A 12,328-nucleotide genomic window follows, 5' to 3' on the forward strand; every position below is an offset into this window, starting at 1 on the left:
GTAGGACTCGCCAGGCCGGCGGGAGCAAGGCTAAGACCCAAAACCTAGCGGAACAGATAGCGAGCTGCCTATGGGAGCAGGACTGGAAAAGGAAGCCCCCTAAGACAACAGGCCCGATAGCGCTCCGAGCCTTCCAGAGACACAATTACCAGCTATATAGGGACCTGACAAGGGCCGAAGCAAGCATAGCGATCCAAATCAGGTCCGAACACATTGGATTAAGGGCCTACCTGTTCAGAAGACGCGCACTAGACATCTATAGCCCAGCCTGCCAGTGTGGCTACCCATCGCAAAACCCAGAACATATGCTACTACGATGCCCGCAGTGGGCGAGAGGCAGGGGAAATTGGAGGCACCAAGCGGGAAGGAGAGACTACAAGTCAATTATTAGGGACAAAGGCAACATTCGCCGAATCTCTCGGTGGATACTACAGCAGGGATACCTCCAGCAGTTTAGCCTCGCGAGCGAGACGGAAGAGTGGATAGACAAGAGGCGGAAGCGAGGGGGGTTGCAGATAGGGTAGTCATCAGGGCAGGCCCATGACACTAGCGTACCCCTAACAAGGGAAATTTAAGACGACAACGAGGAGGAAAAGACAGGCGGGAAGGAGGAGGGGTTTTCACCAACACGGTTTCCCCTCTATATATACAAAAACAAGATAGCATAGCTGCATAGGCCAAAGGGCACTACAACAGCTTAATGAAATATCTATCTATCTATCTATATTACTAGGGATCTATCTTTTTAGATATATAAGCGATAGGATATAACACTCCTCGCTCGTTACGTTATAAGAGTACTACTACTATTACGTAATTTAAGGCATCTATTTCTAGAATAGTCTCTCGCTATAGGTAGAAGTGTTTTAAGGTAGGCGTATCGATAAATGCTTACTTTAATACCTCGAACGCCTGTTAATATACTAGAGACTAGTCCTATAGGACATTCTTCCTCGTAAGCTTTGTTATAGGTAAGTAGATCTTACTAAAATCCTTAATAAACCTACGGTAGAAGTTAGTAAACCCTATAGACGATAAGATATCGGTAATATTCGCGGGTATAGGCCAATTCTTAACGTATTTAATCTTAGCTAGGTCCATCTTAATGCCCTTATTTGTGATAATAACACCTAGATAAGTAGTCTCGTATCTAAAGAACTCGCATTTGTTAATATCTAACTAGAGTCCGGCGGTATCTAGCTTTTATAGAACCTTTAGGATATATTAGACATACTCTTCTCTTGTCTTACTGAAGACAAGTACGTTATTAAGGTAATATAACACGAAGTCATCTAGAAACTCCGTTAGTATATCGTTTATAAATAGCTAAAACGTTCCTCGTATATTATATAGTCCAAAAGGCATAACTACGTACTTAAACTACCTATATCTAGTAGTAAAGGCCGTTTTCTACTCGTCTCCTACTATAATACGGATACGATTGAACGTAGCGATAAGATCTAGCTTAGTGAACTATTACGCGCTAGTAATACGATCTAAGGTCTCTTAAAATAGTAGAATCGGGTAGCGACTCTTCGTCGTAAGCGCGTTTAGAGCTCTATAGTCTACGTATACTCGTAGCCCTCTACCCGGCTTTTTAACTATTAGAACAGGTACTACTACTAGTAATACGCTTCTCTAAATAAAACCTTTCTTAAGTTGGTCGTCGATCTACTTCTTAATCACCTCGTTCTCTCGTATAGAGAAGGAGTATAGTCTTTGAAATAGCGGTGTCTAACTATTCTTTAGCTTAATCTTATAGTCTACGCTAGGCCGTCGCGGTGAGACCTTATCTACTTCCTTACGGCTAAATAGCCTAGCCATTTCCCTAAACTCTACTAGTAATAAAGGGATAGGATCCTAGTCTTTGTCCTTACCGTTTATAAAACGTTAATAGTCGTTAGCTAATATAGTAGAGGCGTTAAGGTGCCGCTAGGTATAGTTACCCCGGGGCTCCTCCTATCTATCTATATTTTCTTAAGTATTAGTATCTACTAATATCGCCGCGCTGCCTCCTAGTACTAGCTTCGCTCTTATACCGAAAGCCTTTAGTATATACGCGGATAGCGGGTCTCGCGCGACTTACTTATCAGGATTTTCTTTTAGGTTAAACATCTATATTATATATACTTTATAGCCCTTCCTCTAGCTTATACGCCGAAGTGCTTCTATATTAATAGGCTTGATGTCGATCTCCGGCTTAGTCTCGACCTTTAGTTCTTTCTTCGTTCGACGCGCTAGACGCTTAAGTGTTTTAACCCTATCGGCGGGTAGTAGCTAGCGGATATAGTAAGACGGTTCCGGTTTATCGTAGGTATCGACGGTATGTCGTATTACTACCTTCGTCGTATACGTCTCCTATACTACTATAGGTTCGTCTTTATCCTCTACGTAGGGTTTAGCGTAATTAGATAGAGCTTAAGGTCGCGAACTCTCTAGTACTAGTATCTCGGTCTAAAGAACGCCTCTTAGTATAATACCCTTGTCGTTAATAGACTATACGTATACTAGTTCAGTTCCGAGTATATAGTTCTATCGACAATATAGTAAGAATAGAATTATAGTTCCTAACGTATAGTAGAACGTAGGTTAATGCTCGTCGTACTAGGGACGGCCGAGGACTATATCGTATTCTAGTAATACGTAGTAGCTAGACCTAGTCTCTACGTAGTTACCGATCTGAATCTATACCGTTGTTCTATAAGTAATAAGGTCACTAGTAGGTCGGCTATCTACTAATATTAGCCCTAACGGATTAGGTAGCTATATTATATTAAGGTTATTCTTATACGTAAAGTCGATATTAAAGTACATAGAGTCAGTACTATTATTATAAAGGGTTTGAGTAGGGATCTTTCTATTCACTATATATAGTATAACTAGATAAGAAGCTATTACCGGATTGTGTTTATCTATAGAGTAGTTTATAGCTAGTAGGGAGTATACCGATATACTCAAAACCTTGCCTCTCTTAGGAGGCCTATATTTATATTTATACTTTTTCTCGTTGTCTCGTAACTCTAACTCGTCCGTTCTACTACGTATTACGCTTACGGAGTGGACTAGGCGTTTCCCGCGCCGCCGGTATTGTTAGCGTTACTACTATTACTACCGTTACGGCGGTTATTACTTCGGTTATAGCCTAGCGTAAATAGGCGGCGGGCGACATCTCGAAGGGGGTACTAATCGGTATCGACACGGCGGTAACCTTCTTATTCGCATTTTAAGTACCTATTCTAATCGATATATTCCTAGGCGCGAGTAGTATCTAAAGGTTAGATATACTAAAATGCCTAAGGTCGATTAGCCTACTTAGTCTTAGCGTTCGGGTTAGTGTTATTACTACTACTACCCGAAGCCGTATCCTTCTTATCGTCGTTACCCTTAGTAGTCTTCTTATTACCTTAGATCTTATTACTATTATCGGTCTTACCGTACTTAAGGTTAAACGCCTTAAACTTGTCCTCGTAGTTATATAGCGTAGATACGACTTACTTAAGGGTCATGTTGACTATGTCCTCGTTTATAATACGGTTATTATAGCGCGAGTTTAACTTACGGAGTAGGAAGTCCTTCTCGAGTTTCTTTTCCTTCGCGCCGTTATTAAGGTTAACAATATCGGCGTTCTTACGGAAGGATAGGTAGAAGTCACTAAACTTCTCCTTCTTACCCTACTATAGACTATTAAGCTTAGTTATAGTATTAGTATAGGTATTACGGGTACCGTAGCGCCGGGCTAGATCTTCTATTATCTTATCTATAGAAGCGTACTAAGTAGTCGTACCTTCCGTAGACTTAGTAAGACTAGGGATCTTCAAGTCGATATAGGTCTATATACCGTTCTTTAACTAGCTCTAGACATTCTAAAGGGAGTCCTTTATAGTACCGTACTTCGAGGCTTAGAGCTTAGCTTCGGTAGTACGCTACTACTCTTAGAACTTAATATCGTCGCTCTTTAGATCGAGCTTAGTAGGGGCCTTTAGCTCGTTAGAGGACTTAATACTAGTAGTTATGTCGGCGTCGTAAGTCGTGTATATAGAGATAGGGTTACTATCTAAGTCGGTACTCGGGCGATTCTTCTTACCCTTATAACTACCGTCCTTACGGCTATTCTTACGGCCCTTATTACCGTCGTCCTCTCGTCTAATAAGTCCGACAAATCCGGGTCCGACTTCTTCTTATTAGGCTTGCCTCTATTCTACCGACGCTCTAGTAACTCTTTAGACTCGGTTCGCTAAGGTAGTAGGTCTTACTTTTCCTTAGACTAGCTACGGTCCTTCTCTTACTTCTTAAGCTTAGTAATACGCTTCTCGGCTACTACGAGCTTAGTCTCGGTCTCTACTAGCTTACTCTCCGCTACCTTATAGTACGTACGATATACCTTCTTTATATCTTTAGCCCTCGTAAGCTCGTCTAGGTCGATAACGATAGTATTATTACGCTTAGCGATCTTCTCCTTTAGTCGCGTAACCTCCTCTTCTAGGGACTGTCTAGTCGCCTATTCCGTACCGATTATATCCTCGAGTCGGTCTATCTAGTCCTTAGTATCTTACGCCTTACGGAGGTTAATACGGTTAGCTATATCGAGCGTAGTATTAAGCTTATACGTACGTCGGTAATTGGACTCGATATTATAGAGGATCTTATAGATCTACTAGGGATAGTTATTAACCGACTTCTTAAACTTGTCTATATTTAACCCGTTTAACGAGTCGAAGGCTTCCTAGAAGTTGTCGATAGTAATCCTCCTCTTCCTTAGTACCTTAGTACCCTTATCTTCTGTCTTATCCTCGATAAACTCCGCCCTATATAGGTTAGCTAAGTTCAACTCTATCTCGACCTCCTCTTCCTTAATTGCCTTAAGTTAGTCAAACACCTTCTTATACTACTTACGGTACTAGTTATTCTCGTCGGGGAGTATATTTACGATATCCTCTTTACGTCCTTAAGTCTACGTCGCCGGGTTCGCGCTATCGTTATCGGGCGGATTAGGTAGTAGGGTAAAGAAGGATAATCTATTAAGGGAGGTCGACGACGAGAATCACCTATACGTAGTATCGGCTACGAACCTCTCGTCTAGCTACGAGAGAGCTAAGTATTCTTACGCTAGAGCGTCGTAGGCGCGACGGGCGCGTAACGTAGGCGAAGCCGCGGCGAATAGAGGACTACTAGTAAAACGGGTATAAAAACTATCCGACGAGCGTGTACTCGTGTCGGGAGCGAGTCCCTCTTCTTTCTACGTATAAGAAGGGCGCGGAACCGTAGCCTATACGCTCGATAGGACACCTCTAGTATAAGTATAGAATTTTTACCTCCGGAGACCGTAAACCGAGCGGGCTAAGCGACGAATATTAGACGAGCGGACTATAGAACAACAACTGAGCGGACTATATAACGGCGTCGAGCGGACTAAGAAACAATCTAGTGTTTGCTAGCGGGCAATACGGTAGGTAGGTAGACACGCGACGAAGCCTATAAGGGCCTATTAAACACCCGGTATAGGAACGAGGGTTTTGCCTAAGGCACTACCTATCCCGCTACATAACGCACCTAGTCTGATATAGTAGATTGCGACGAGGAAAAGACGATAGCCTAAGCAAGGAAAAGACGGCTATTAGGACGGGGAAAAGACGTATAATATAAGTAGATTAGTTCTATAATCGGGGAGGATCGAGGGCAGGGTAATAAGGAACTTTATATTAGTTAGTAGGTAGAAACGTAAGGAGTACGCTGCCCGGCGTAGTGTGTGCCCCGAGCAAACCTACGAGGTATAGACGGCCGCTTTCTAGAGATAGGCTACGGTAACGCGAAGGGCGTCAAAACCTAGGGCGTAGTATACACTAGTAGCGACGGCTAACACTGTCTATATAGCCCGAGAGGACGGATACGTATGTCGGTCAATAGAGAGCACTAAAGGGCTTAGGCCTATAGAGGTGGATATTAGCTTAAGGAGCAAATAGGGAGGGAGGGCGTAGAGGGAAGCTTTTGCTCCGGGCTAACCTCTCGAAACGAGGCTATACGGTAGTACTAGATAAGTAGGAAAGCGCGGTTAAGACTTGTTACCTTATCTCGTAGCTAGCTTACTAAATACGATTCCTTCCTTACCGACTAGGAGGTAGTGTACTACGTAGACGAAGAAGGCGGGGGCGATATTACCTCCCTCTACGTAGGTAGTACCTAGATATACAACCTATATATACAACCGCTAGCCTCGAAGTCTAGCCGCGACCTAGGGGTCTATAGACACCTAGACAGTGCGCTTAAGAGACAAGGGTGCCATATCGTAGTAGGAGACTTTAATATACACTACCCTTCCTAGGAAAGCCTTATATAGCCGCACCCTATAGCCGACGAAGTACTCGACTTAATAGCGAGCAACGTAATTGCCCTTAATACCCCGAAGGACCTAGGCACCTAGAAGAGAGGGGGACTCTAAGGTACGATCGACCTCTCCTAGATCTTAGATAGCTACTACTATACGGTAACCTACTATAGGATCGAACATAAACTCGAGGCGTCGTTAGACTATATACTAGTTAGGACCTCTATTACGACATAGATATAACGTATACTAGCGAGTACCCCTAAGCTAAACTAGGGAAAGGCCTACTAGGCTAACATCTAGGCGTACCTCGATGACTCTAAGAGGCTAGTCTAGATCGCGTAGTAGCAATACAACAGTAAAGACGAGATAGACGAAGTAGTCTAGGGGTTAATAGACGAAATAAGAAAAGCGACCTTACTTCACGTTCCGCTTACCTAACTAACGATATAGTCTAAACTATACTAGACGCCGGAGTACACTACGGTAGTAAGAGAAGTAAGGAGAGCCCGCCGGGTGTAGACGAGTAGTTATAGCGAGGAGGCCTAGAACGTATATAGGGAGGCATACTAACAGAAGAAAGCTATAATACGAAGGGAGAAAGTAGTCGGCTAGAGGGCTATAGTAGAAGAAATCGCCGGCAAGCTAGAGAGGATGTAGAAGCTAGCGAAATGGGCCCGATAGGACCCTATATAGGGCCCCTCCTTCTCTATCCTAGCGCTATAATCGCCTAGTAGCCCGGTTAGCGACCCTAAGGCTAAGGCGCGTCTACTAGCTAGTAAGTTCTTCCCGCCCCTAGTCGAGGCTAATCTAAGCGACATAAATAGCTCTACTCCCCTAGCCCCTAGTATCGCGGTCTAATAGGAGGTGTCCGAGGGAGAAGTTGCCGCTATGCTAAGGAAGTTGCCGGCGAAGAAAGCCCCGGGGCCGGATAGGATCCTGAACGAGCTACTAAAGAAGTGTAGAGATCAACTAGCCCTAGTAGTTATAGCGATCTTTAACGCCTACCTATAGACCGGGTACCACCCGATAGCTTTTAAACAATCGACGACAGTAGTCCTACGTAAGCCGTAGAAGGAAGACTATACGTAGGTGAAGTCGTACCGCCCAATTACGCTCCTTAATACTCTTAGGAAGGCGCTTAAGAAGCTAGTTATAACGAGACTCTCCGAGGCGGTAGAGGAACACTCCCTACTCCCGGACACCTAGATAGGTACGCGCCTATAGCGATCGACGCTATCCGCGATAGAACTTATTACCTCTTAGGTAAAGGCTATCTAGTATAAGAATAGGGACAAGGTGGCTTCCTTACTTAGCCTAGACATATCGGGAGCCTTCGACTACGTGTTATACCCGCGGCTACTCTATATCCTAAGGTCGAAAGGACTCCCTAAGTGGCTTGTTAACTTCGTACGGTCCTACCTCCAAAACCGTAGTACGTCGATCCTAGTCGGCTAGTATAGAAGCCTATTTTAAGTAGTCTATACTAGAATCCCGTAAGGCTTAACGCTAGTACCTATTCTGTTCCTCTTCTTTATAGCGACGCTGCTCCTAGCCCTAGAATCCTAGAACACCGCTACGAGCGGCTTCGTAGACGACATAAACATCCTAGCGTAGTCTTCCTCGACTAAGGAGAACTATAGGCTACTAGAAGAGAAGTACAAGATCTACGAGGACTAGGCTAGGAGGCACGGGGCTCGGTTTGCCCTAGAAAAGTACAATCTGATACACTTTACGCGCCGGCTACGGTTCTATAATATATAAGCTTCTATCTAGATATAGGGGTATACGACTAACCCGGCAAATTAGCTTAGGATCCTCGGACTATAGGTAGACCCGGCGCTACGGTAGAGGAAGTACGTATAGGCAATATTACGGAAAGCTAAATAGAATATAGCATTATACTAGAGGCTTACTACGTCTATATAGGGGGCGGACTTCCGGTAATTACGACTTCTATATACGGCTATTATACGGCTAGTCCTTACCTATAGTAGCTAAGTGTAGTCCTTAGGCGAGAGGGCCTACCTATCGAAGGGACTCGTCGCGCCGCTAGCGAAGATCCAAAACTAATGCCTAAGGAAGGTCACCGGGGTATATAAGTCGATACTAACGAGGATACTTAAGTACGAGACCGCTATACCGCCGATCGACCTATATATCTAGGGACTACGGACCTCCTACTTAGGCAAGTCGGTATAGTACCTAGTATAGAAGGTTATCGCTAGTACAGTCGTAAGGGCCCGCGAATTAGTACTAGCGTATAGGGGCATTCGACCCGGAAACGAGCCGAACTACCGGGTAAGGGACGAACAGCTAGTAATATAATAGGAAGGTAAGAAATCGTTTATAGAGCAACTATAGAAAGAGAGGTAGAACAACTAGGTTGTAGGGTATAGTAGACGCCCTTAGCTAGCGGGATAACCTAAGGAATAGTTAGCTACAAAATCCGCGGTCAAGTACCCCCCGAAGCTTATCTACTACCGCCTTACGAGGGTATAGAGTAGTATAGTAACCTAACTACGAAGCGAACACATCGGCCTCTAGGGGTACCTATCATAGAGGAAGGTTCTAGGATACACGAATACTAGCTGCCCCTACGGCTATCGCTCCTAGAACGTACGGTACGTACTCCTCGTCTATCCGAGGTAGTCGCTAGGAAGGGGGGAGTAGATAGTAAAGGCGAGGAACCGGACGATTAGGGCACTTCTTAACAACGCTAAGGACCTACGGCGTATTACGAAATAGATACTAGAGAAGGGCTGGCTAGAATAGTACCGCCTAGTAGGAGCAGTATAGGAAGAGAGGACACGACGTAGCGCGACGAGACCGGCTAGGAGCGGGGGCTAACGGGGTAGTGACATAGACTACGTACGTTTAGAGGGAAAGCTAAACTAGATAAGGAGTAGTCGGGGGCGGGAAGGGTTTTCACCTATTCGGGTTTCCCTTTATATATAATAATAGATATATACCTATATAGGCCGGATAGGGTCCTAGAACAGAGGAATGACAAATCTATCTATCTATTAAGGGACGCGCGATAAACGCGTCTATTAGTATCCTCTATACTTACGCCTAGTACGCCGGTACCGGTCTATTTCGCTATTACTACTATATTAGCTATAATCTACTTTAAGGTACGACTTAGTGAGTACGACTCCTAATCTTAGTACTTCCTTATATACTGTCGCGGTTTCTCTATAATCTCCTAAATATAGCTTCTTATATCTCTCTATACGTTAGTAATAATCTATTTGAAGTGTTATAAGTAGGTATAAGTATATAGTCGGGTAAGGTATAAGTGTCGCGATCCGAGCGTATATATAGGTAACATCCTATTATCAAAACTTGAGGCTACGTACGCTAAGAATTAGGTGACTAATTAGTCACCTACAGCCTCTTTAAGAGCAACACTTGTCCATTCTAGATAGATATATACAATACATAACCTGCTTTTAAAACACCCTATATAAGCTCGTATAATAACTTCCTATACTTCTAACGTGATAGTTATAAGCCCGGTTAGCGCTCACTAACATTCTCTACGATAAGGAAGCCCTAAAGCAGAGTTTGTATCGTTATAGCACTACTGCTACAACTAGTACAGTAGTATCCCCTAGGCCTAGTGAACCCGCGTAGAACTTTCACTAGCCTATAACCCATTTTGTAGTTATAGCTACTACCGAGACGCCGGTAACTACCGGTACCCTACCTTAGGGTACCGTAGTTCTAAAGAGCTATGACTAATAGGACAAGTTTGACCGTTAGCTAGAGCTCTACGTAGAGTCTTTGAATGTCTAGAAGTATATAGATCCTTACTAACTAAGTAACGAGCTAATAGAGCCTACTTACTTAACGTTTAAGGAAATCTAATAAGCGTATACGGTAGGAGAGGCTATATTAAGAGATCTTATCAAGCTACGACAAATAGACGTAGACCGAAGGCAACGGATGTACGACATCTTTACTACTACGCGATCAAAGCTTATTACCTACCTTATCCGTACGACGACAGAGCTAGGGCAAGAGCTAATATACGGCTAGAACACCCTTAGAGCGAAATACTAGGCTCTTAAGGATCAGTATAGTCTAGACGATATGCTACGTAAGCGGCAGCTCACGCTTGAGCTGTCTAGGCTTTAGAAGGCTAGCGTACGTAGAATCGATAACTAGTGCTTAGACTAGTTAGTTTTATAGACTAAGATACTTAAGTATAACTACACCGAGTACGACGACCTTAGTAGACACTTCCTACTTACTATTCAGTAGAAGCAGGCTCTAGCCTACGGTGCTTCTCTATATAACGAGTAGAAGCGTAACAAAATATCACTATAAAAGCTTACTAAGCGTTACCTCGAATAGATACGCGACACCGTACTAGTAATAACTAACGGTCGATTAGTCTTCGCAACCTTCTCCGGAGAAACCTTAGTAGAAGCAGAGGATGAAACAGTACCTATAGGTACTAGTCAAAAGGAGGGTGACCGTAGTAGTAGCCGTAGTAATAACCGTAGTAATAGCCGCGGTAATAAGGGTCGTAGTAGTAGCCGCGGCGATAAGAACAAAGATAAGGACAATAATAGGCCAAGCGGCTACTAGAACATCACCGGCGAGCCTAAGGACACTTATCACAAGGGCCTGTTCTTATGCGATGTAATCAACCCCGATAAGCGCCTAGTAAAGGATTAGCGCTTAGAGTAGTAGAAGAAGTACTAGAAAAACTTTATTAACTACTGCTTAAGCGACGACGGCGAGCGTCTGCTTAGCGTATTGAATCGTAACAATCGTAAGGACTAGGAACGTGACAAGGCTATTACTAATACGAAGAAGGTATTACTAAGCGATAAGGGCTTTATTGGCCTTACTGTTCTTTCTAGCTTAATTAGTAAGTTAAGCGTCAACTTTAGGGATTACTAGGTGTATAATAACTGTTTAGACACTTATATAATCAATCATTATGACTAGGAGGGTGTAGAGTTTATTATAGAGCGCCTTACTACCTTAGAAATCTAGGCTAGAACAACTACCTTTCTAATTATAGCGTTAGGGCGTGTTTATATATTAATTAGGGGCCATTCATTCACCTTACTAGATATGGCTTACTGCCTAGGCTTTTATATAAACGTCATCTCTTATATACGTATAGAAAGAGCCGGACTCTAGTAGTACGGACGTAGCAATTCAATGTGGCATAACGACACTAAATTGATAGACCTATACCGCCCTACTAGTACAATCCCTTTCTTCAAGGTGGTCACACTACCTAAGTCACCTATCATTTACTAATAGCCTATAAAAGAGGGCCTAGTACTACCGAAGGTTACTAAAAAGATGCGTAACGCGTACTTTATTAGCACTATTAGTAGGGGTGCAAACATCGGCGATGAACCTACTAATAGCGTAGTATCTCTAACTACTTAAGAGGATAGTAATCGTACCGTTCTCGTAGTCATGAACAGCACTAGGGGTACTTAAGGTGTAGCTACGTCTAGTAGGACCCCTATCAAATACCGAAAGCTCTCTAGCCGCTAGTAGCATCAAATCTTTAGTCACATTAGCGCTAAACGTGTCAAGTAGTTACCGCTTAGAGTTAAGGGGGTGATCATTAACGATAGTCTAAGCGTACCCCTTACTATACATTGTAGAGCATATAGGCTTAGCAAAGCTTATAAGGTACATAATCGGTCTTAGCCTATTAGGGTGATGACCCTATACGGCTACATAGCTATAGACTTAGCAGAATTCACTATCGCCTATAACGGTGATAGGTACCTCGTCTACTTCTACGATCTAGATACCTATAGACACTTCTAGTTCACTATTAAGAACAGGGATTAGCAATCGGTGTTGGCTTGCTTTAATAGCCTACTAAGCTTCATTAACTTTATTGGTCGTAGGTTTGTATACTTCTATAGCGATAATGAGCCCGCTATTAGGAAGGTGTTTCGCTTAGTCATTAATAACAACAAGATTGAATAGTACGTAACCGCGGAATACGCGCCTACG

The sequence above is a fragment of the Fulvia fulva genome, chromosome 11, assembly GCF_020509005.1.
Source record: "Fulvia fulva chromosome 11, complete sequence".
NCBI classification, from domain to species: Eukaryota; Fungi; Ascomycota; class Dothideomycetes; order Mycosphaerellales; family Mycosphaerellaceae; genus Fulvia; species Fulvia fulva.